We start from the raw sequence: 26,494 nt of genomic DNA, 5'->3' as shown, positions 1-26,494 counted from the left end.
TCGAGCTGGCAACTAATAGAGCTGAGAGCCTGAAGCAGTGACTGAGGTGTGGAGCAGAGGCTGGACTGTGCAGAACCAAATCCAGGAATAGTGAGCAATCATTCCTTTTATGCAGGCCCAGCTCAGCTCGCCAGCGTAGCAGTAGCATCATAAAAGAGCCAAATCAGGCAAGAAATCAGCCTTTCTCCAAAGTGTGATTATTACTCATGCATTCCCTCCCACTGCCCTGCATGCCCCAAGACTAACTCCATCCTACTCTTACTCGTTTTGAAAAATAAGTATTTTATTAGCTTATCAAAGTAATTCATACAGATAATTTTAGAAATTCATATAATACAGAAGAACTTACAAGAAAAAGCAGCAATCACCTGCCCTGCCTCATCTCCTTTCCAAGTCCAGTTCTCCACACTTTGCACTCAACTTCTATAAACTTCCAAATGCCCCAAGTACTCCCACAGTGTTCACAGAACAAAACAAGCTGGAACTTGTCCCAGTATTTCTCCCCTGGTTTTATTATCTCAGAAAGAGTGGGAGGAGCTGACCGTAAAGGTCCCAACGTATAGAGCCTTGGTGAATACAAAGAGACTGAGATCCAGAGTAGGCACAGGAGGGAGGTGGGGGTGTCTACCCAGCCCCACTTTGGTTCACTGATTTCCACGGGAGGATGGATGGTTTCTTCCCATTGTCTGGTGTGTACTGTATACTTTGCCAGCTCGAGGGAATAAGTCAGCATCTCCCTCCCCCTTTGTTTCCCATCCACTTCTATTGTGGCTCTACAACCTTGTTGACTCCCTCTAAGCTGAGAAAAACTTCAAACACAATTTGAATTCAAAGGCACGTTTTTCCATCTCTGCAGCAGAAGTTCTGGGGTCTGGTGCTGCCTTGTAGTGGCCTTTTCATCTGACTTTCTCTCTAGGCCATTCTCAAGATGAGGGCACAGTCTGCACATTAAAGTGTGCCCAATGCATGCTCAGCAAATACTTGCTGAATGAATGAACACATGAATGATGTCCTTTAGGAGAGCAGACAAAGGAATTCATAAGATGAAAAGGCTACTATCTTTACATCCAGATTTCTGTAGAGCTAAATAAGAACCCTGTTTCAGCAGCCAGCCCTCTCCTGGTTCTTTGGGTCTGCGTGGTTCAGTTTGGCTGCTTCCTGAGACCTAGTTCCAGGATTTGTGATTCACATGCTTCCTTCCTGAACACTCCAAGGCCCTGAAAGAAAAGGCAAAGTGCTTCGCAAAGCTACATTGCTACTGTTTCAAGAAATTATATGAAGGACAAAGGAAGCAGGACTGTAGGACATGTGGAAGTCCCCCAGAACTCCAGCCCATCTCCCCCGAGATTTCCACTTTGATACTTCATCCCATTATCTAAACACTTTGATAACTATTAAGTTGAGATTCATTCCAGAAAAACAATATTTGGAGTAAATAAGTTCCAAATTTTTTATTTTGTTGGGAAAAGAACACAGTAACACTGAAGAATAGAAAAGTGGGAACAACTGAGGAGAGAAAAACATCAAGTGGGAAAAGAGGCAGGAGAAAGAGGAGATAATAAAGGCAATAGGAGAAGGAAAGAGTGACTGAGCTAAAAAGACAAGAAGGGATTTGGATGAGGATTTGGATGCTCAAAAATAAAATGCCAAAAGCAGGCCCGTGTAAATGGACAATTTTATGGGAAATGTATGGTAAAAATATGTTCTGAAATGGGGCAAAGGAGACAAGCAGACAAGAAGTTTGGATGATACCATACTTGGTCCACAGAGAATCATTTTGGCTTTGGTTGACTTAAAAACAAACAAACAAACAGCCAAAGACTAATCAAATGTGCCACTCCTCTCCTATCTTCATTATATAACCTCTTGCAGCTAACCCAGAGCATCAGCACAGCTGCTCCAGCAGAGAACACACTTGTAACTGTGCCAGGGGTCACCTTTCCTAACTTGTTACATGGAGGGCAGCTGAGTTCTGCTTGTTTTCACAACTAAAATTAAGTTTCCTCTAGCCTGCTTTTGTGAATTCCTTCCGAAGTTACTCCTCCACCTCTCTCGCCTCATTTTCTCAGGGGAAATAATCAACTGAACAAAGAGTTCAATTATTCCCCATATGTAGGAGAATGGGCCCACAGTAACTCTGAGAAGAGAAATCATTCCAGAATTAATTCATAGCATGAAAAATCCTATACACACACACACACACACACACACACACAAACACCCCCATTCACACTCGCACATCCACATACCACCTCCAGGGGACTTCATCTCTTAAACAGTATTTCACTTACAATCCCTTAGAAAGACAAATCCAGTTTTTGCCTATATGAGCCTAGGTTCACTAGACACCTATTTTCAGATTGTCTATTGGGTACACATTGACGGCCCTTCTCTTATATTTCATCAGTATAGAGCTCAACAGGGAACTGTAGCTTAGTATGTGAGAGGTCAACCCACTGGTGAAAAGAAGTCTGTTCAAATTGTTCATCCAGCATTGAGACATTTATTTTTCCAATTCAGAAAAAAATAGCAGAGGGGAAATTTTCTACTCATGTGTATCTCCTGACAAAAATAGAGAAGAAAATATTACTGTGCCCTAGGAATTTAGAATAAAGCTGATGAGAATGCACTCAGGAGTTTTTTGAAGCACCAATGGGGACTACTTACAGACTTTCATCATAAGTAGTAAATTTGGAAAACCACGTTATCCTGGAACAATTATTTATTTTTCTCCATGAGCTCTGGAAAGTACTGATATGGAAATATGGATTTATCTGCCCACTGAGTCATTTGGAAAATATATTCTGATTCTCTTTATGATCCCAGCCTGTCCTCCTGGCTTTATAATATGGGAGTTAATTTCTTTTGGCATTATACCCATTTCTTCATCTAAGGCATATTTAAGGTTCAAGTACATCTCTCCAGAGTTTTGCAAATACTCATACTGAGGCTTTCTGGAGAAGGAAGAACTTTAAGTCCATATGGAGAAGGCTAGTTAGTTAGAAGGACTGTTGGTCCCTCTAGCAAGAAATAAGGGATTTTCCTTGGAGCAAGAGGGAACTAGTTAAGCAGAAGCAGGTTCAGGTATGCATTGAGGAAAAACTTTTTTTTAGCAGACACAATGCCTAACAAATTCTGAAGCTGACTATCAAAGAATACCTATTACAGGAGACATTTAAAAGAATTATCATGTTATTTCACCATTTCTTTGAATTATTTAAGTAGTAAGAGGTTTACAAATGTTGAAAGTCCTAAACTACACTAGGAAAAAAAGCCACACACACCAACCATCTCTATTATAGAGCCTTATTGCATCTCTGTTTTAAGCTTTATTGTAAGAAAGCAGGTTCCAACAAGAAATCACTCAGTAGCCACATGGCCACCATGGGTCCTAGCTCTTCCGATTATGGGGATGTAGCAGGCTTCAGGAGTTTAGGAGTAACTCAACATGTGAGAATGCACCCCAGGCTCAAATGGCCCATCTTCTTTTGTTCAACTATCATTTTTAACTTCCCAGGAAGAAATCTGGGTGAATTTTCTTTTCTTTTCTTTTCTTTTTTTTTTTAAACACAGGGCTTTTTTTGTTTTTATTTGCAGGGGTTAGGTAACTAGGTCTACTTACTATTTTTTTTAATGGAGGTACTGGGGATTGAACCCAGGACCTCATGCATGCTAAGCATGCACTCTACCACTTGAGCTATATCCTCCCCCTTGGGTGAATTTTCTATCACTTGATATGAAATAGAGAATAGGCAAAGATGTCTCAGTATAACAAACCAACTTCCTCCACATATAGACTCTCCACTTAAATGGACTGTGGTAATGACAGTAAGGTTTGTTTGAGAAACAATAATATATCAATTGTATCAGATTCTGAGGAAAGAACTAGTTGGGGTCATTTTTCTTAAAAGGTTACTTTGTAACAATGATTGAAAAAGGAAAACTAAAAGGAAAAAAATCTGCAACACATGTGGCAAAGTATTAATACTTCTAATGTAAAAATGGTTTTAATAAATAAGAAAAAATTGCAATTGAAAAAATGAAGAAAGGACATTTGTCCTTTTGGGGGGCTACTCAGCATCTAAATGCCCATCTAATGCAGATAAGTACTCGTGGAGAATAAGAACCCCTTTTTACTACAGAATCCAAAGGAGCCAAATAATACTGTTCTTACCCTACTGATTACTATAGTTCAGGCATGTGACCTAGGCTCAGTCAATCAGGTGCTGGGACTTTGAATCTTGAGAATTATGCAAAGACAAAGGGGAATTTGAGAATTTAGTTACAGTAGTATTGAGAGTCCCAAAATACTGACAGTGGGTTGTGTAGAAGATGCCAGTGACAGCGTATTAATTGTCCTGTTCTATGGTGTTAGATTTATTGCATTCCCCACTGCCCAGCCCTCCTTTACCAATCCTGTTTCTCCAACCATCTCACTGATTCTGTACACTACCACATATCCTTCCAGCAAAATCCATTTCTATCTAGATTAACCAGAATTGGCTACTGTTGCTTGTAACCAAGAGTGCTGATTGATAGAGGAAATGAAATGACAGTTCTCAAAGGAAGCAACATATGTGGAAAATAAACACAGAGAATGATGTTCAACTTCACTAACAATCAAGGGAGAGTAAATAAAGAGAATAAAATGTGCCTTTTCACAAGATTAGCAATTATAAAAGAACTGTTACAATTCAGGGTTGGCTAAGGTGTACAGAAGCAAGCAATTTAATAAGCCATTAATGTTAATAGGAATATAAATTGATGCAGCTTTTCCAGAAGAGAGACTGGAAACATATATCAATATGTTAAATGTGTATACTATTTGATCAGCAATTTCACAACAATTTATCTTTAGATAATTAGTCAAGACTCAGCATTAATGTTTATATGACAGCAATGTTTATAATTAAAAAAAGGAAACATGGAGAAAATACATGCAAATGATATGACCAATAAGGGATTAATATCCAACATATAAAAACAGCTCATATAATTCAACATCAAAAAAAAAACTCAATTAAAAAAGGGGCAGAGGAACTGAATAAACATTTTCCCAAAGAAGGAATGCAGATGGCCAACAGGCACATGAAAAGATGCTTAACATCACTAATCATCAGGGAAATGCAAATCAAAACCACAATGAGATGTCACCACCCATCTGTCAAAATAGCTATCATCAAAAAGTCTATGAATAACAAATGTTGGCAAGGATGTGGAGAAAAGGGAACCCTTGTACACTGTTGGTGGGAATGTAAACAGTATTGGAGGTTTCTTAAAAGACTAAAAATAGAACTACCACATGACCCAGCAATTCCATTCCTGGGTATATATCCAAAAAAACCCAAAAACACCAATGGATCCCAATGTTCATAGCAGCATTATTTACAATCACTAAAACATGGAAACAATCTAAGTGTCCATCAACAGATAAATGGATAAAGAAGATGTGGTACACACACACACCCACACACCCACAGACACACAATGGAATACTACTCAGCCATAAAAAAGAATAAAATTTTGCCATTTGCAGCAACATGAATGGACTTGGAGGTCATTATGCTAAATGAAGTAAGTCAGACAGAATTTTAAAAATACAACAAACTAGAAAATAGAACAAAAAAGAAGCAAACTCACACATACAGAGAACTAATTAGTGGTGACCAGTAGGGAGGTGGGAGGGGCAACCAAGGGGTGAAAGGAGTGAGGGAGTGGGAGGTACAAACTACTGGGTATAAGATGGGCACAAGGATATATTGTACAACACAGGGAATATAGCTAATATTTTGTAATAACTGTAAATGGAAACTAACCTTCAAAAATTGTATAAAAATTTTAAAAAATGTCTTTAATGGAAACAATCTAAACATTCATCAACAGAGAAATTATTAAATTTTGATATATACTTTAAAAAGAATATTATTCAGTTATTTAAAGGTTCAGGTTATAGCTATATTTACTGAGAAAATCTTCACAGCTTTCATGGAAGAGAACAAAGGGTTGCAGAAGAATAAATATTGGCTAATTTCATGCAAAAAAGATGGCAGAATTCTAAGCTGTACCCCAGGATCTCTGTCCCTGCTGTTTTATCCATGACCATGTTACATTACATAGAAAAAGGGATTTCACTGACATAATGAAGATTACTAACCAGCTGACTTTGAGTTAATCAAAAGGGAGATTATCCAGTTGGGCCTGACCTAATCACATGAGCCCTTTAATAGCAGAGCTGGTGGCAGAAGGGGAACTCAGAAATTCAAAGCACGAGGAGTTCTCAAAGTGCCCTTAGTGGCTTGAAGATGGAGGGGATCACATGGAAAGGATGTGATGTAGCCTCCAAGAGCTAGGAATGACCCCCAACTAACAGCCAACAAGAAAACAAAGACCTTAGTCTTACCTGCAAGAAAATTAATTACACTAAAACCTGAAAGAGCTTGGAAGCAGATTTTTTCCTAGATCTTTCAGATAGGAGCCCAGCCTGGTTGACAACTTAACTGCAGCCTTGTGAGCCCTTGTGGAAAAAATTCAGCTGAGACCACAAGACTTCTGAGAATTGATTACATAGCAATAGAAAACTAATAACTAATACATGAAAACTAAAACTAATACATAATCTACATTTGTATATAGAGACATAGACATATATATACATATATACACACATACATATACATATATATACGTATATATATATATATATACACACACACATATATATATATATTTAACTAACTATATAACTATCACACTCATGCCTCACAGCAGGATGACAGCCTGAACAACAGGCTCTCATAAAATAAAATATACATTATTGTTGCCTCTAGGCAATGAGATTTTTGATGGAGGTTATCTAGTTTATTTTAATACTAACCTGTATTGCTTATTTTTTCTTCACAAATATAATCAGAAAAAAATTTGATATATTTACAAAATGAAAATCATTAATGTACCTGAAAGTCATTTCAATCTCTATGGATTTCTCTTGCTGCCTAGAAAGGAGAGAAGCCTTCCTGCTCCAGCATCAGATACCAGGAAAGTAAAGTTTTAGGTCAACTGGTCTGTTTTGTTTTTTTTCCCGAATCCAGAATTAGGAAAAATTTCAAGTGTAGAAATGAGGACAGTACTTAGAATCAAGAAAGCCAAGTTCAAATACAACGTCGACAATTTCTTATCAATTTTTCTAGACTTGTCTCCTCAGTTGGGAAATGGAGACATAATACCACCTAATGTAAAGTTGTTACAAAATCAGCCATAATAACATTTGTGAAAAATATATAGTGTAGTGTCATATTGATAACAGCCAACATATACCGAGGGTTTACGATTTGCCAGGAACCATTCTATATGCTTTACATCCTCGGTACCGAAAAATGTGGTGCAGCACAGGCATCACCCAGGAGCTTGTCACACGTGTGGATTCTCAAGCCCCACTCGGACCTAATAAATCAGAATCTGCATTTTAACAGGATCCCCAGATGACTCAGGTGCATATTAAAGTTTGAAAAGTCAGTTCTATCTGTTACTTAAACCTTACTTTTATCTTAGGAAGAAGATGCTACATCATTCTCATTTTACAGGGAAAGAAATTGAGTCTCAGGGTAATTTGCCCAACATAGAAGATGCAATCTGATTCCAGACAGTCTACGTCCAGAGCCCACAGGCTTAACCACTCTACGTTACTGCCTCTCATAGCAGATGTCTGATCCAAAATAGCTGGATTTAACTGTAATTCCATAGCCCTTCCTGTCCCACTCAGCACTGCAATCCCTTGTGTAGTGAAGGCCTGGACCTCATCTCCCAATTGCAAAGAAGAAAATGGGAGAAAATAACATTGTAAAGCCCTTGGGGAACTGAGGCAAAATAGATTTAGAACAAGTCCTTGTAATATCTTATTCTTTCTGTTTTTCTCTTACCTTCTATTATTACCAAATGTGATTTTGTTAGTATTAGTCTAAAAATCTACATGCACTGCTCCTCCCTTCTTTCTAAAAGGTCCTCCCAGACAGAGACACTTAAGTTGATAGGCAACCCCATGCTCAATGAAGCATACTTGGTACATATTCAACCCGTAAAAAGGATTCAAAGATGTATAAGAAATATTTGATTTAAACAACAAGTTCCAAGGTGGTGGTATTTTAAATCTTAGATTGTTAATAATACCTAACACTTGAGTATCTAAAAAAATTTTTTAAATACAAATAAAAATAATAAAAATAAATTTAAAAATAAAAATAAAATAAATAAATTAAATTAAATAATTTTTTAAATTAAAAAAAAACCCACTTGCATATCACCTTACAGATTGGTTTTTGTATATATTATGCACCATAGTCCTGACAATAACCCTGGAAGTAGGTATATTATTCCAGTCTTACAGATAGGAAAATGAGGCTTGGCTAGTAAGTGATAGAACTTGGGCTTCAACCTATGCTTGGAACACATCCACATTTATCATGTGTATCACTATAAAACAACTTCCCCCAATGATTATCTGTTAAAGTCTAATCCCAATAATTATGACTAACTAGGGGAAGACCAGCCCAAAATACTGATTTCTGAATTTTAATTATATTTAAAGAAACATAAATTTTTTTTACAGTAATATGAGCATAATTTGCTCCCTGGTAAAGAAGTAAATATTTTCCCTGCATTTCTTTTTACATTATTAATTTGCATAGCAAATGCTTTTTTCATAGATTTTGCAGCAAAATGGCATTTGTGGAAGCAGCTGGCACATGGGAGAAATTGAATAAAAGTTATTTAAAATGGAAAACAAAAACTTCAGCCCAGCACTTGTCCAATCCATCACAATTCTATTCCTAAAACGAAGTGCAATGAAATCCTTTTTGACATTACTTCAGAGGAAAAAAAACTATCGCATACTAAAGACTAATAGTGTTCAGATACACTTTGCCTACCCATAACTACATCTCTTTTGTATCAGCATGTGATATGCAGTGTAGGTACAAATCAATGACATTAACAATGATGATCTACCACATTCTTTATTCCTTTTGTAAATGCCAATATTTTAACAAATCTATAAAAAAGGAATTCACTGTCCAAAATGGTAACTTCTATTATTTTGATAGGCATATCATGCTTCTGCAAGATTGTCAGGATAGTAGCCCTCTTCTGTCAATTGGGCATAAAAGGTAATAGTCATTTCTGAAAGACTTCTTCAGGATATTGGCTCTCTTGCTATATAGACAGTGGGACGAGTATACCCTTCTTTTTCTAGTTGATGGATAAAAGGTGGCGAAAGAGAAAATTCATTTGATCTTGTGAAGAGTACTGCCAATGACAGTTACTCTTCTCAACTCACTAATTTCAAAGGTTACTGCTGCTCACTTAATGCAAGGCCCTATTTATTGTTTCAATCAGGTAAGCATAGAACAAATCAGGGAAAGGAACACTGTGAAGTTCAGAGAAGAATTATAAGAACAAACTATAGCTGACATTTCTATATAACCAAGTATATTAGTTTCCCAGGCTGCCATAATGTAGTACTACAAATTGAGGGGCTTAAAACAACATAAATTTATTCTCTTACAGTTCTAGAGGTCAGAAGTCCAAAATCAATGTGTCAGCAGGGCCACACTCCCCCTGAGAGTCTGGGTAGAATCCTTTCTTGCCTCTTCCTAGCTTCTTGTATTGGTTATCAATCCTTAGCTGGCAACTCCATCATTCCAATCTCTGCTATGTCTTCACATGGGGTTCTCTCTTGCATATCTATGTCCAAATTTCCCTCATCTTATAAGGACACAGTCAACGTTGTATTGGGGCCCATCCTAATCTGGTGTGGCACCATCTTAACTAATTATACCTGAAACAACTATTTCCAAATAAAGTCACCTTCTGAGGTACTGGGAGTTAGGAATTCAACATATCCTTTTTGGAGACACAATTCAACTCATAACACTGGTGATGCTGATCATATTATTTGGACTCCTGCTCCTCTACAAACTATTGGACAGATCTTCATTGAACTTATTTATTAATGCCCACTGTGTGCCAGTCATGGTTCTAAGAACCTAATATATATCAGTAAACAAAAAGGCAAAGACCACTGACCTTTTGGAGACCAAATATTTCTATTATATAAATATATTAAAATGGACAGTATTTATTGGGCAATTATATTACGTCAAGCATTGTTCTAAATATTCTACATGCATTACTTATTTTTTCGTTTTTCAGTTTTATTAGTTAGCATTGTTACAACTTGACTGCACATATATAATATATTGCATGTAAATGCATATATACAATATACTGAACATATTTTTTAATTTATATATATATATGTACTGTTCATTGTTTCTAAGAACAGTTTAGAGCTTTAGCTTTTTAAACTTACATAGTTATCAAAGGAATAAAGCCAACCACAAAAGAAGAATCAACAGAATTCAGTATCCAATCATAAAGGACAGTCATATGTACTTACACATATTCAATAAATCAATCATCTAAGTTACAAATAATAAGTAATTCATTTGTGTCCTTTTCTATTAGATTCCTCATATAACTGATATCATAAGGCATCTTTCTTTCTCTTTTCGGCTACATGCATTACTTTTAAAAATCATCAGAATAACCCTATAGTGTAGTTATTGAGATCTCTATTTTACCAAGGCAAGGGGAGTTAAGAGAGTTGAGCAAAGTGACACAGCTAGTAAAAGGAGCAAAACTAGAAAACAACCCAAGCAGGCTGGCTCAGAGCTCAGTCTCATAACCCCTGGACCATACCACACCCTTTATGGATAAGACACTCACCAAGTGGGAAGCACATATTGAAAGTTTTCCATTCTTATTTCAACAACATTAAGTATTCTTTAAATGTTATAATTTTCTGTAGTGTCTTTCAGCTTCAAAAGTCTAAATTTTTATCAGCAAGTATGTTTACATGATAGGTATTCTTGAGGTGATAGGTGTAGATCAAATGTCAATAAATTGAATCCTATACCATGCTGGACATATATGTTTTCAGAGATGATTTCACTTCATTTTTACATAATCTTTTGTTGACAAGGACTCTTAATTCTTAGATTTACTGGTTGACAGATAATTAACAGATAAATAAGTAACATACAATTATGAATAATTCCTCCATTGTGCCTCTCTCTCTCTCTCCTCCCTCCCTCCTTCTCCTTCTCCTTCTCCCTCTCCCTCTCTCAGCAAAGGCTTAAACCCACTAGGAGAAATTGCTATTTAAAAAAACCACAAAGAGAATGCTTTTGAAATAAGTATAAATGGACTTTAAATTAGATATTATCTGTTACCAGGATCTCATATACAACACTGGTATAGAATGACATCTATCAGCATTTATAGATGCATAATTTAAAGGAAAATTCAGACTCAGTAAAGTCAATGTCCTTGGGTCCCACACAAAGGCCATGCTGGGGAGAGAAAACAAAAACAGGTCATGGGTATTTTCTAAACACATTTATGGAAAAATGACTGTGGCTGGAGGGTAATTCCCGCTCACCCCTCCAATCCCTGGGAATGCACACTCTTGGCAACATTCTTCCAACTGTAATTAATTTTATACACTACTTAGAATGATTCAGTTCCCCACTTAGGAGAGGAATGAGAGCCAAAAGATTAGAAAATCTTTCCCATTGCTTTCCTTTGCAGATTTTAGGGAAAGAACTTCACTGGCAAAACTATTAGCATTTGAGGGGTTCCTTCACCCAATCTCCCATAACACAATGGCTGGGAGCTCCAAGAGCATGCACAGTGATATCCCAAAAACCCTAGTTTTGAAGTAGTTGTAAATAGAAAATGAAGGAATCTTGTTTGGGTCATAGTTGTGTAATAATACTGAGACTCTTCATAACAGTGAGGCCAAAAGATCACACACATAGGAATTAATAGGAAATCTTCTTTACTTCTTGTCTGTATGCCAAATTTCCTAATTCTGATAGGAAGATCCTAAGGGTTCAAAATCTTGTTTTGTTTCCTTTATATCTTCACTCAGTGTCTACTCAAGGAGAAAATGTTAGTAGGGTGTTAACACTTCTAACATCTTCAGGTCAAATTACTAAAATAGCTATATACATGAATAATATAAATCACGTAGCATAACATACAAAAAATTAAATAAAACACTAAGCAGAATGTATTAAGGCTATAAAAGTCTGTAAGTATCATAGAGAAGCAGTTATCCTAGAATAGAAAGACTATTAGCCTAGGCAAGTGCTTGAACCTCTGAGTCTTCAATTGACCAGCTGTGGGATCCTTGGCAAATCCCTTAACCTTTGAGCTAGAATCTCTTCATCATCATATTGTTAAAGGCACTATAATGGAGATATATAAAAACTTGAAACCTAAAGATTTGTCCTCTAAGTAGCTTCTGATCTAAGGACAGAAGATATACAGATATGAAATAAAGATTAATTGCAAGATGTATCTATACATGAGCATGATGTTTGATATATGGGCATAATAAAAATTATAATCATGGGATTATTTTGAGAAATAAATGCAATAATGTATGTGAGAGTGCTTAATAAAACAAGTTTTGAAGATTCCATGCTATAACCTCATTTCCACCAGGCCAGGTTTTATTTTTGTTGTTGCATTATTTGACTAAAACATTTGCTGCATCATTGCAATAACAGGTACTATTGAAATAGTCACACTCAAAATGTATAAATCCCAAGATGATTTGAGCAAGTATTCCCGTGCCCCCTAAGGAGAATTAAGTGATTCTCTCCTCTTCTGCCTTCTACTTGTAATATGCAAGAATGTAGCATCATACTTGGTAGACTTTTACCACCAATGCCTACAGAGTGAAAATCTCTTTCTCATTATAAAAGAAAACACAAATTCAAAATCTATGCTTTACTGAAATACCTTTTCCTTGATTAATTTCACCAATTACTTTTTGTCACCTCTACCATAAAGAGTTTACAGAATAAATGTTCTGAGTTCAAGCTTGGAAAGCCTGAGGAATATTAACAAGGGAAAGTTATCAGATAACATAATAGATGCAATGAAACTGAATTCTTCTAATAGAACCATGCATAACCACAGCATGGGTTTTATTTGAGTTATATGAGATTATCTTAAATTTTATTCACCTTTCCTAAGCAATCATAAGGATGTGTTGGATACATAGTGTGAATCTATCAAATTCCAAAGGATCTGGTTGCACTTAGGCAGAAAAGTCAGTATAATGAGGCTAACAGGCATCTCAGCTCACAGCTTTCAAAGATATAAACAGGGGATCACTTTGTTTGATCTTATAATGGAAAAGCAGGGGAAGCCTAATTGTGGAGGATAAATGCTGTGCCTTAAATAACCATAAAGCAACAATCTGTGTCAGTTCATGGCTGGCAGAAACCAGATTAATTTTGGAACACAGCATGGTAGAAAAGAATCCGTTAATTCTCAAGACTCCTAAGCCCCCAAAGCCTGCTGCCACCACTTTTCCTGTGTTACAATCCTCCCCTCCTGTTGGGCAGCAGTATATAAATGCCAGCGATTTAAACACTGCAGATGATGTCTATGGTTGAGAACTAGGAGTCAATATTGGGCGCAGGGGGACCAAATTCTTCAATGGCTCTGACTCCCAGTGTGCATTTTTAAATCCAAATTCTGCATGCATGTAGCTGACCAGAATTAATAAGAGTCATTTAAGCTCTGAGTTTAGGGTTGCATTCATAGGTATAATAAATAGGTTGAATGACAAAATCATCTTTAATGATTGGCATCTCTGTGAAATTAAAATCCAAACCAAATTTAAAACTTGGCCACTAAAGGACATTAAGGCCTTGACCAAAACAGATACAAATAAAACACAAAATATAAATATAAATAAAAGAATATAAATATTTAATAAGATTTGAAATGAATGGGTGCATGAAGTCCATTAAAACAAGGATTTAGGTCAGGTCACACATTGAATATGCTTTACTTTCATGATAAATTAACCCTGCAAAATAAACAACTACAAAATCTCAGCAGCAAAAAACATAAAGCATTTTTTTTCACTCATGGGATTCAACTGATTTAGGCTGGACTCTAAGCTTTGGATTTTATCTAGGTCTGGTCTGTGTCTGGGTTCAGTTCCTCTCATCTTTCCTGGACCAGTACCCAAGTCAGGCACAAGTCTGTTTCAAGCGTTTGCTTGTAACACATCTGCTAAAGCAAGTCACATGACCAAATCTAAAAACAAGGAGCAGAGAAAAACACTTTGGCCACCCTCAGGCCCTGGCAAGGGTATGAATGTATAATACCACCATATCAGGAAAATGAAGAATTGCAACCAATAATTCAATCTATAACATTATGGATGTCACAGGGGGAAATGAGTCACTTATATCCATACTAAGCCTTTATATATCAAAGAAACACTACATCAAAATAAGAAAGGACTTAATAATCCTCAGAGCTGAAAAGAACCATAGTCTAACTCTCACACTTCATAGATGAGGAAATTGAGTTCTCAAGAGGGAGAGTCCTCCCCACAGCCATGTGACTGTTTAGTGGCCTACCCATACTGGGCCAGTTCATCTTCCAATACACAAAAGCAGGACACACCAGAGGAAGGGGAGGATCCCTCTCGCCATGCAAAAGGGAGCCAGTTCCAGTAACAAGTCCTTCCTAAAGATGAAATTTTTTTTTTATAAAATTGAAGTGTTTCACTAAAACACAGAGGTCTCAGGCCTCCTAGAAATTTCTATCAAGAATTACAATATTACATAAACTGCCAAACTCACAACTTCCATAACCAGCTATTATGCCTAATTTAACCAAAAAAAAGTCATCTGTATATAATCTTTATATAATCTGTACATAATGATAGTCTATTATCTTTATCCTTCCTCAGAGGGAACTAGAAATACCATGAATCGTTGCCAAAGTTATTCTGTTCGTTATTCTCCTTCATGGTACCAACCAGTTTGTCCTTAAAAGTCTCTAATGTTTACCCTTCACTTGGGGACCTACACAAGGAGACTGACACCTCTTCCAAGGTCCTCCCTCATGACACCCAAAACTACTTCATGTTCTTTTATTTCTCTCCATCTTAGCCCTCCATCTTCACAAAAATATTTTTTCACTATCACATGTTCCTCTCGTTATTTTTAAATTGTGAAGAGATAAATGATTTGTATTCACACTTAAACACCAGGGCGTGGCCTGAGCCAAGCACAATGCTGGCGTGCTGAATGAATGAAACCTGAATGATAAACTATGAAGACTGCATAGAGGTGTGCTGACTGTTCCAACCAATAAACACTAAAACAAAGCTAATCTTTCGTATGCATGGTCATGCCCTTCTGTGTTAATAGGCACAAATAAACTGCTCACATAAATGAATACAAAGGATTGTCACATTCAGAGAATAAAATACTGTATTTCTGCTGCAAGTAGAAAAAGGAGGTTGTGGTGTAGTAAGAAACTGTTTCGAAATCCCTCAGTTCTTCAAATATTTAAAGGTATGTCCATCAGAAGAAAGAAAAAACGTATTTGGTGGAGCTCCAGAAAATAGAACTAGGACAAGTAGGTGAAGTTAGGGAGAGAAATTATTTATGTTCAAAATATGGAATAACTAGGTAATAATTAGCGCTATCTAAAAATGGAGTAGGCTGCCTCATGTGGCACCAAGTTCCAGGTCACCGGTAGCATCTGAGGAGAAGCAAAGTGACAGCTTGTCAGAGATGACATTCAGGGGATTCTTTCTGGACAGGGAGGATAAGAGAGGATGATGTTATGAGGCAACTTGACTCTACGATCCCAATTCCCCCCCTCCACTACCTTCTAGCTTTAATAAGGCCTCCTGGAAGGCAGTAATGGTGAGGTGGTTAAGAGGAGAACCAAGGCAAGAAAATCTGGCTTCCAGTCCCACCCCTAACCACTTATTAGCTGAGTGACCTTGAGTGAATCACTTCACATTCCTGTAAAATGGAGTTTTTCTACCTCTACTTGTTGTGAGGACTAAACGAGGTATTACATGTGAAATGCTTCAGGGCCTGGCAAAGACTAAGCACTCAACAAATATTAGTTGTTACAATGATTATTATGACTCAAAGTAGGAGAAAATTAAAGGAGCTAGAGCCATGTTGGAAAGGACATCATTTTTTAACTACCAACTCTGGCTATGCAGGGCAAACACACAACGGTGGGGTTGGTGTAGACAAGCAAAGGGTGAAGGGCCCGTTCTGGTAACCCCAACAGCACACAAGGTGGCATGGTCAATGTCATGAACAATCATGGGATTTGGATATCTTTGCCTTTTCCACAGCAATCACTGATTCATTGCCAACACCGAGATATACTGTGACTCTCCCCTCTTCACTATGGTCTCTACTATCAAATTGACCGTATCTCCCTAGAAATATATATCCAGCTGCCCACTGTCATCCTTAGCCTGTAAACCAAACATGCAGAAAACAGTGTGTTCATTGAGGCAGGTTGGGAAGAGAAATTTCCAAGGACTACTTGCAAATAGCAAGGGATAAAGGAAATTACATCCAGTAGATTCGTTTTGAGCTACCTCTTCATATGTGGGCACACTTGACTTGGCTCTCTGTGAGCCTTTTGCCCCACATTTACTATTTCATCCTACTGAGATATCTGGAACACACTCTTCCTCCTGTCTTCCCAGCCCCAACCCTGCCAGCTGTGAATGGTTCATTTCCTGCACCTTCAGCCCACAGCCCTAACCTGACCTCTCCCATCATATCAAGTTATTTATGTACTGCACTGCTATGCTGTGTCAACTTGTTCAACAATGTTCTAGGTCTAAGCTCCTCAGGGAAAGGATCTTGTCATTCCTACTTTCACTTTGTGAGGTACCATGCATATCCTCAGAACTATATAAATAATAAGATCAAGTTGAAGGTGGATTTTCTATATGTTCAACTTCCTAAATGAGAAATGTCACCTTCTGTCTCTGATTTTAATGCCCTCGCCTACTAACAGATTTTATTTTCATATTTGGTGGGGAAAGTAAGTATCTCATTTAATTTAAATCTACTCTAGTGATTTTTTGAAATGGGGGGGGGCTGCCCTTGAGAGTTTAAATTTAAACAACAGGCCATCAGGCAAAAATTTCAAAAGAATATTTCTCCCTGCAATAATAACATATTTTAATTATATGCTGCTTTCTTAACCAATATGTAGCATAAATTTGATAAATGTTTATTGAATGAATAAACAAATGAGATTCAATGAACTTCATGACAAGACTAGAAGATAAGCTCGGTTGGTGGTGATTTTCCCATTTTACCACCAAGGAACTAGAATTCCTTCATCAACTCGATAGATGCATTTTCTTTAGATCTGAAAAAAAAGGGGGGGGGGAAGAAAAGAAGAAAAGGGGGAAAAATAAGCAGCCAAAGCTAATACTTTTGTTCCTCATTTTATAGATAAAAGAAATTAAGAAGTCACAGAGATTAAGAAACGTGCCCTAGGCTGCAAAATTAGGAAGTAGCAGCTCTGGGTCTAGGACACAAGCAAATAATCAAAAGACTCTGGAGGAGAGAGGGAAAAAGGAAAAGAAAATAATTTTCCTAACAGTACTGAGTATCTACTCTGTGCCAAATGCTTTAAATATATTGTTATTTAATCCTCAAAAAAAAAAAATCCAGAAAAGTAGGTGTAAGTATGCCCATTTTCTAGGGGAGAAAACTGAGAGTGGAGAGACTAAATTTTATGTCCCAAATTTTCTGGCTCCTGTTTTAGTGAACTTGCCATTACACTGGTACTGTTCCTTTCAGGGTGACCCACAGGGCCTATAGTCAATAACCAAACTCCAGAAACTGCTTTCTTCATCCTGGATGGCAGGAAGAAGAGAGACAGGTAACAAAAGCATATTTTAACCAGTAAATAAATCTCCTTTTCATAAAGTTCCTCTGGGAAAAGACAAGATAGATTATAGAAGGAAAGGAAGACCTTTGTTCACTGCCTTTACACTTTCTAATCCCAGTCTGTTTGAGGAATCTTCTCCAACTCAGACCAAAAAAGATTCATCAATGGATAGATAGACACATAGATACTTTAAGAATCTTCCTGAAGACCTCATGCTCCCTCTTTGAAAATTCTGTTCATCTTTTTATCTTACTGGATGTTAAGTCTACAATTAAGAACATAAATTAGTTACAGTACTTGTAGCAGCATGTGAAATGGTTTAAATCACAGCATCAGGATCAGACTACCATCTCCACCACTTTGGACACTGTGCCTTACTTCCTTTATCTGTAAAACAAACAGAACCGCGACCTCACAGGGTGATTGGAAGAATTAAATAAAATTATATGTTCTTAGCATACAATAAGCATGGTTATTACAACTTGCCAAATACTGAATTATATGTAATTATTTCCTTTCTGTTTTTAGGAACTATGGCTAAGATAGGACTTTTAGAAATTAATTATATCAAGATTACGGCAATTTATTGCTCTGAAATCTGCATATAGTTGCAAATAAAATCTTGATTTCATCCTTACAAATTATTCAATAATTCTAAAATATAAACACCAATTAGATTCTGTTAATAATGTTTGAAATACATGCCCTGAGTTTATACAAACAACAGAGAAAATTACTGAAGTCTTTAAGCTTGGTACAAGACATGTGGTAGTAAATTTTTGAAGGCATCTTTATCTCTAATTTTAATAAGTGTAGCCTGAACTTTGATATATCTGAATTTGTTGAAATATTAAGTGTTCAGCCCTGCCCATCTAATTCTTGTTATCTGTATTTGTTTCCTAATGTTTCTGTATTAAATTAGCACAAACTTCATGGCTTAAAACAACAAATGTAGTAGCTTACAGATCTCTAGGTTGAAAGTCTGAAATGGGCCTCATAGGGCTAAAGTCAAGATGTCATCAGGGCTGAGTTCCTTACTGAAAGATCTGGGGAGAATTTGTTTCCTTGCCTTTTCCAGTCTCTAGAGGTTACCTGCTTTCCTTGGCTTATGGTCCCCTTCCTTTGTCTTCAGAGACAGCAACATTGGGCCAAGTCCTTCTCACATCCTGTCTTAGTCAGCTCGGGGTACCACAACAGAATACTGTAGGCTGGGTGGCTTAAATGACACATGCTTATTCTCCCACAGTTCTGGAGGATGGAAATCCCAGATCCGGGTGCCACCATGGATGGATGAAGACTCTCTTCTTGACTTGCAGATGGCCACCTTCTCACTGTGTTGTCATATGGTAGAGAGAGCAAGCTCTCTGACGTCTCTTATTATAAGGGCACTAATTCCATCATGAGGGGCCCATCTTCATGACTTCATGTAAACCTAAGTACCTCCCAAAAGCCCTACTCCAAATGCCACCACACTGGGGCTAGGGCTTCAATATAGGACTTTGGAGGGTATACAGTTCAGTCCATAGTACATCTCTTTTTTCTAATTAAAATATAGTTGACTTATAATGTTGTATTAATTTCAGGTGTACAGCAAAGTGATTCAGTAATACATATATATGTATATATTCTTTTTCAGAGTATTTTCTATTATAGGTTATCTAAGATATTGGGTATAGTTCCCTGTGCTATACAGTAGGTCTTTGTTGTTTATCTATTTTATATATAGTAGCATGTATCTGTTAATCCCAAACTCCTAATTTATCCCTCCCCTCCTTCCCACTTTGGCAATCACATTTGTTTTCTATGTCTGTGAGTCTTCTGTTTTGTGAATAAGTTCATTTGTATCATTTTTTTAGATTCCACATGTAAGTGATGTCACATACTTGTCTTTCTCTGACTTACTTCACTTAGTGTGATAATCTTTAGGTCCATTCATGTTGCTATAAGTGGCATTATTTATTCTTTTTTATAGCTGAGTAATATTCCTCTGTGTGTGTGTGTGTGTGTGTGTGTGTGTGTGTGTGTGTGTGTACATATAAACGTATAAATATCACATCATCTTTATCCATTTACCTGTTGATGGACACCTAGGTTGCTTCCACGTCTTGGCTATGGTACATATTGCTGCTATGAACATTGGGCTGCATGGATCTTTTCAAATTAGAGTTTTTGTCTTTTTCTAGATATACTCCCAGGAGTGGGATTGCTGGGTCATATGGTGACTTTATTTTTAGTTTTCTGAAGAACCTCCATACTGCTCTTCGTAGTGACTGCACCAATATACATTCTCACCAACACTGTAGGAGGGTTCCTTTTTCTCCACACTCCCTCCAGCATTTATTTGTAGACTTTTTGATTATAACCATTCTGACTGGTGTGAGGTGATACCTCATTGTAGTTTCGATTTGCATTTCTCTAATAATTAGTGGTGGTGAGCATATTTTCATATGCCTGTTGGCTATCTGTATGTCTTCTTTGAAGAAATGTTTGTTTAGGTCTTCTGCTTATTTTTTCCTTTTTTGAGGGGTGTGGCAGTTAATCAGCAAAGGGTGTGAGGGTATTGGGAAGGGCACAAAATATGGAACGTTTCATGAATTTCCATGTCATCCTTGTGCAGGGGCCATGGTAATCTCCTCTGTATCGTTCCAATTTTAGTATATGTGCTGCTGAAGTGAGCACTTCTGCACATTTTTTGATTGGGTTGTTTGGTTTTTTTTTTTTTTTATATTGAGCTGTATGAGCTGTTTGTATGTTTTGAAAATTAAGTCCTTGTCGGTCACATTGTTTGCAAATATTTTCTCCCATTCCATAGGTTGTATTTTACTTATGAAATTTAAATTGTATATAATTTTCACCTGTCACACAACATTCTTTTTTGATTTTTTTTCAATCATTTAAAAATGTTTAAAACATCATTCTTAGCTCACAGGCTGTACTAAAGCAGGCAGCAGGCTACATTTGGACCACAGGACAGTTTGCAGTTGCCTTCCAAAAACAACAGATCTTGAGAATGATAAAACTGGTAAATTATGTTTAGTGGAAGACAGTCACCTTATAAGTATAGAAAAATCAATTCTATGATAATGTATATGAAGCATTTTAATTATAGAAAGAATTGGCTCTACTGGTTCAGGTATTTGCCAATATTTAAGTCACAAACTTAAAGTGGCTTCATTCTTTCATTCATTCGTTTAACAAATATTTATTAAATGTCCAGTAGGTCCCACGCACTGTACAATGGATGTACTAAGACAAAACAGCAAACATTCTACAAATTCATTCCTAGAACATTTTTTAAAAACTACTATATAATATTGCTTTAATCTTCTTGGGATTTTAAATTTTTTTGATTAAACTTTTTTAATTTACAGAAATATCTGTCTTTTTTTAAAATTCATCCAACCCAAGCTGTACAAAACTACAGTCAATGATTAACAAGAAGAGAAGGTGTTAGCCCAAATCAAAGGTATCACTGACTTAAGCAAAACGAAGAGCTTCTAACATGAATGACAATGAAACCTAATATTCAAATGAGATGGGAAGACAGTTCATGTTTTATCATGAGCATCAGAGATGGTTTAATTAGAAATAACTATAATAGTTTCAGCTGAGTAAAAGATACTTTATATTACCTCCCCATCTCTAGTAGCATGAAATTAATTTTTAGAATCAGTGATTAAGTGTAAGTTTCTACCCTTCAGGAAAATAATGGTCACAATGCACTAATCTTCTGCAAATCAGGAATTGGGGCACTGTAGCCAAAATCCGATTACCAAAGTGTATTCACTGACTGTCTCTTAATTAACTGACTAAGAAAATGAGTCTGTTCTGAGTGCTTTTGAATATGTTTGTATGTTTGGGTGTAGCTTTGACATTCATCATTGTTCTGTCTATAATAGAAATTAGAAACAGCTTAAATATCCATCAGGAAAGGAATATATATATTATATATATATAAGGAATTTTATATATATATATAATATATATATATAAATTTGTGTAATATATATTATATGGTATGGAATATGACCATTACAAAAGATTATTCTATCTCAACAGTCATTACTGAAAAAAGATGCCTACTCTATGTTAGTTTTTTCTTTTTTTTTTTCTTTCTTTTTTTTTTTTTTTTTTGTGGGGAGGTAATTTGGTTTGGTTTGGTTTGGTTTTTTAATGTATTTACTTTAATGGAGGTACTGGGGATTGAACCCAGGACCTCATGCACGTTAAGCACGTGCTCTACCACTGAGCTATACCCTCCCTCCTAAAGATTTTTTTTAAGCAGTTTATAAAACAGCATTTAGTACAACGTTATTTACATAAGGTCACATATATCAGGATGCTAATCAAAAACTTTTAAATGATTATTTCTAGATGACCACAGTTTGGGTCATTTGATTTTTACTGTCTTCTTTTCATTTTCTCTATTGTTTGAATTTGTTTTTTAGGAATGTATGGGCTATTTGTTCAATCCTTAATAAACAAATAAAGTTTTTTGGTAATCTATAAGATTAAAATTGAGCGAGATTTTTATGATTAATTAACAAATCATAAGATTTATGATATGTAAATGATCATTTCAGTAGCAAAAATAGTGACAAGTACATAGAACTTGTCAGGGATGGCAAGCTTTAACTCACACAGTGGATTTACCATAGCTATTGAAATTTACCCTTAACGTGAACTTTCTGAGAACACCAATCTATTCCCACCATTCTGCTCTCAGCAACACTCTTTCATTCGAAAATTTAGAAGAATATTGTGAGCCTTGCCTTCTTCTTTTATTGCTTTCTAGAAGCTCAGCATCCCAGCATTGAGAAGTTAAGAGATCAAGCCCATATCACTCATCCTACAAATAAATGAAGGAACTGTGACAGGGAGGTGACATGACCTGCCCAACACCCTACAGCTAAAGCTTGTCAACACAATCTCTTTCACTATCTTGTCAGTCACAAAAAGTTGTATACATTAAATAGTATAGCTTTTAAAAGTATGTAATTATATCTCAATAAAGTGGTTTAAAAATAAACAAATAAAGTGATCTCAACTCCATCATCAAACTTCCTTGGTCTTCCAGAACTCCCACATAAACCCAAACCAAGCTTGAATTGGGATTTGTTAGTGTCCTGGTGTGCATGTATTCATAGAGCTCTGGAATGTGCAAGGCTGTAAGGACAGGCAGTGGGAAGACCGAAGCATGCATCTGTGATGCTGATCTGGCAAAAGGTGCAGAGGTGTGTTGACATGAGGGATCTTAGAGGCAGGAAGTTTTAGGAGAAAGAAGTATTTATGTGTTATCCAGATGTCCTAAAAACCCTGATAATGTTTTTACTGTGCATCCATAGAGGGACTCAGATGTAGCATTTGCAGCCTTTTATCACTGAAGAGGTGACTTTTGAAAATAAAGGAGTAAATATAATTCCATAGTGTATGAAGAGGAGAGAACATAAATTTAGAGACTGGGTGAGGGAAAATATAGAGTAAAAAGTTATTTTAAAAACACTAATAGCTATAATCTACTACCATTTTACATAAACTACCACCACAAACTTTCATTATAACCCACAAACCTTGGCTCTTCAATTAAGGCTACACTGACTCCCTGACAAGACAGGACAGAGCAGTAAGAGGAGAGCTTTGAACATCACATCGCTGATGGTGATGGGGAAGAAAATGCTAAAAGGAAGGTTATTCCTGCCAAGTGGTGCTCTGGAGTTTAGAAAGAGGAAGACTGTGAAAAGCCATTGGATATGGTGCTTGGGCCTTTTCAATATCCTTTCAGAGTTTTATTTATTCTCCCTCCTGTCTTGTTATTGTGAAATCTGACCTTACTTGACTAACTGATTTTAATTACTAGGACTGAACTGATTCTACAGTAAGTGTACTATCCTCTAGAAGTAAATGATTCATCTGTATGAGGTAAAGGAAATTTTCTAGGAAGGCAAGTTGCTATTTAGCAAATGCCTTCAGCTTATCAGAGCAGTGGTAATCATTTATTCATAAATATTAATTCATTCCTGCAGTCACACCAATCTATAAAGTCTGTAAACATGCTTTGTAAACCCTTCCTCGTTCCTTCCCTCTCTTCAATCCCTACCTTTGTGCTTAAAGCTATTACAGGTATTCTGCAGAAAAGTGCGGTTAAAATAATCAACCACTGCAAATGGGATGTGACTCTGGCGTGTTTCCCTGAAGTCAGACGAGCTCTTAACTACTTTTGTCATAAAGAAGTTTGTATTCATGTACTTGTAAACTTGGTACAATTATTTACCTTCAAGTGTTTTAGTCATTCCCATTGTCCTGCTTTTCTCTGAGTTTCTGATCACACTCACTCACTCTATTAGACCATTCTCATAATTGTAACATCTTCCACATCCACATATAGGTTAGTGATTACACTTTTTCTCAAAGTGTAATCTACTGACAATATGCCCTAGATCAGCAATGTCCAATAGAAACAGAATGCAAGCGATATAATTTAAAATTTTCTAGTTACTACATTAAAAAAATTAAAAGAAAAAGATAAATTTTCGTAATATATTATATTTAACCCAATAAATCTAAAATACTATCATTTCCACATTGAATCAATCTTTTTAAATTGTTAAGGGGATGTTTTACATGTTTTTGTACTAAATTTTCAAAATTCAGTATGTATTTTATGCCTACAGCACATTTCAATTCGAGCTAGTCACATTTTGTGTGCTCAGTAGCCACATGTGGCTAGAGGCCGCCATATTGGACAGTACGGGTCTAGATCCTGAATAAAGATATTAAATGAGATCAGACTTTTAGCTGAGCCTTCCGTTAAGGTCCTCTCCCTCATCTCACCACCACAACCACAACTACATCAATTTAGAAATACAGTTCTTTCTCAGGCCAATCTTTCCAACTAAATAGGAACTATGTCTTAAACATTCCTGCAATCTCTCTCCTATCTTCCATTCTCCCATATCTGCAAACCTTTCATTTCATAAATGGGAAATGGTGCCCAGGGAGGCTGATAATTGACCCAAGGTCAAATAGTGGGTAGAATCTAAATTCAGTCTTACTGATGACCAGAGCAGCACGCTTTTGACTTCCTTAAGCACTCAAATATTCGCCTTCCCCTTATTTCTGCTTTAGAGTTCAGTCACTTTTCTGTTTAGACTCTCCAAAAAGAAAGAGTTGATGGGTTTTTTTTCCTTTTTTTTAACTTTTTTTTTATTGAGTTATAGTCATTTTACAATGTTGAAGAGTTGATCTTACTTATCCTTCTTCTTGGACATTAAATTTAGAGGCCAAAACTAAACTGATCCTCCAAGCACAATAGATGGATTTAGGGATTGCTCACTGGTAGCTGAGACCTTGCAACGTCCCTTTTCAGTTCTTTAAACATGAAGCTAATAAACCTTCCACCTGGGAAAGGAAAAGAGGTTACTGACTAGCTGACTTTCCGACTAAATATTCTGCTATATGAATTCATTTACACTCAGAAGACTAGAAGATTAGATTCCAAAATATTATTATGGTACTCTCTCTAGGTGTCACTAGCAATTTGTTATTGTTGTTTATTAGTGGTTTGGGATTTTTCTGCAATGAATACATGTACTATTTTTGTGCAAATAAATAATACATGTTAATAATAAATGAATGGTCTGATCATCCAGCCCTGGTTTAATTTTCCCAGTTCTACAAATTAAAGCTTTTTTTAAAAAAAAAAATCACTTCAGATTTCAGATAATCATCTATATATTTTCCAGGGGTAGAAATGGAGACACAATGCAGTCTGAGGCCCCACTGTATAAAAATCATTCATCAATATAAAATGACTTAACAGTAATTCATGTTGAGAACCAAGACTATTCCATTTAAATTTCTATCCGTGCAGAGCACGACAACACTTGATCCCTTTGGCAGCAATGCTCAGGGTAACCATTTGTTGACCTCTCCTTTTCTCAACTATCGGGAAAAAAAAAAAAAAAAAGAAGACAAAGCAGGAGGAGGAGGGAGAACTAGGAGGAGGAGGAGAGAGAGGGAGGGGTGGGGAGGAGGAGAAGAAGAAAAATAAAAACAAGATAGGCTACAGTAAGTTCCTAATATTACAAAGCCAAAGAAATTGAGAAAGAGCACATTTCATGTATTTTTTAAAAATATTCTTGTCTTAGGTAACTTTAAAGCCTTTTTATTAATCATTTTTAATGGACAAAAAAGTAAGATTCTCACACATATTAGTCTGTCTGGAATGATTCATACTTTAGCTTTCAACATACAATGTGGAAGTGGCAAAAGGAGAAGACTTTGTATTTTCCTAAGATTTTCATGTTCACATTCCATGCTATAAGCCTGCATGTCCAGATAGTACTTACAATTTGTAATTTTTTTTGGTATAGATGCACTATTTGGCACTATTTGGTTTAGTACAAAACACACAGCTACATTAAAATAGCTACATTACTGTTTCAGTTAAATTCCACAATATTTTAGGTTCACTAGCAGAGTTTACAAAATAAAGGAATAAATGTTCTTGTAATTCAAGTTGAAAAGACCAGGTTTATAGTTTTGTGTGTTTAGATGTACACTGCATTTCTTCTAAAATAGGGATATACCTATAGTTTAGAAAATGCATAAAAGACACCAAAAAAATAACCTTTGTAGCCATGGGATCAGTCTTTTGGTTTCTCAATAA

The 26,494-nt window shown here is 36.3% G+C and overlaps 1 protein-coding gene and 2 non-coding genes across 3 annotated transcripts in view; all 3 read right to left on the bottom strand.

Moving 5' to 3' along the window:
* TMC1 (transmembrane channel like 1) overlaps window positions 1–26,494 on the bottom strand; it is a 317,967-nt gene that overhangs the window by 268,029 nt on the left and 23,444 nt on the right. The window lies entirely within an intron of this gene.
* Window positions 20,399–20,505, bottom strand: LOC116280393 (U6 spliceosomal RNA). The gene has a single exon (XR_004189782.1). It is a non-coding gene; the product is annotated as a U6 spliceosomal RNA (small nuclear RNA).
* TRNAV-AAC (transfer RNA valine (anticodon AAC)) lies at window positions 22,015–22,087 on the bottom strand. The gene has a single exon. It is a non-coding gene; the product is annotated as a tRNA-Val (tRNA).

Source organism: Vicugna pacos, chromosome 4 (genome assembly GCF_048564905.1).
Source record: "Vicugna pacos chromosome 4, VicPac4, whole genome shotgun sequence".
Classification (NCBI taxonomy): Eukaryota; Metazoa; Chordata; class Mammalia; order Artiodactyla; family Camelidae; genus Vicugna; species Vicugna pacos.
The sequence above is the reverse complement of the archived record's forward strand: the minus strand, read 5'-3'. Positions and strand labels throughout refer to the sequence as shown.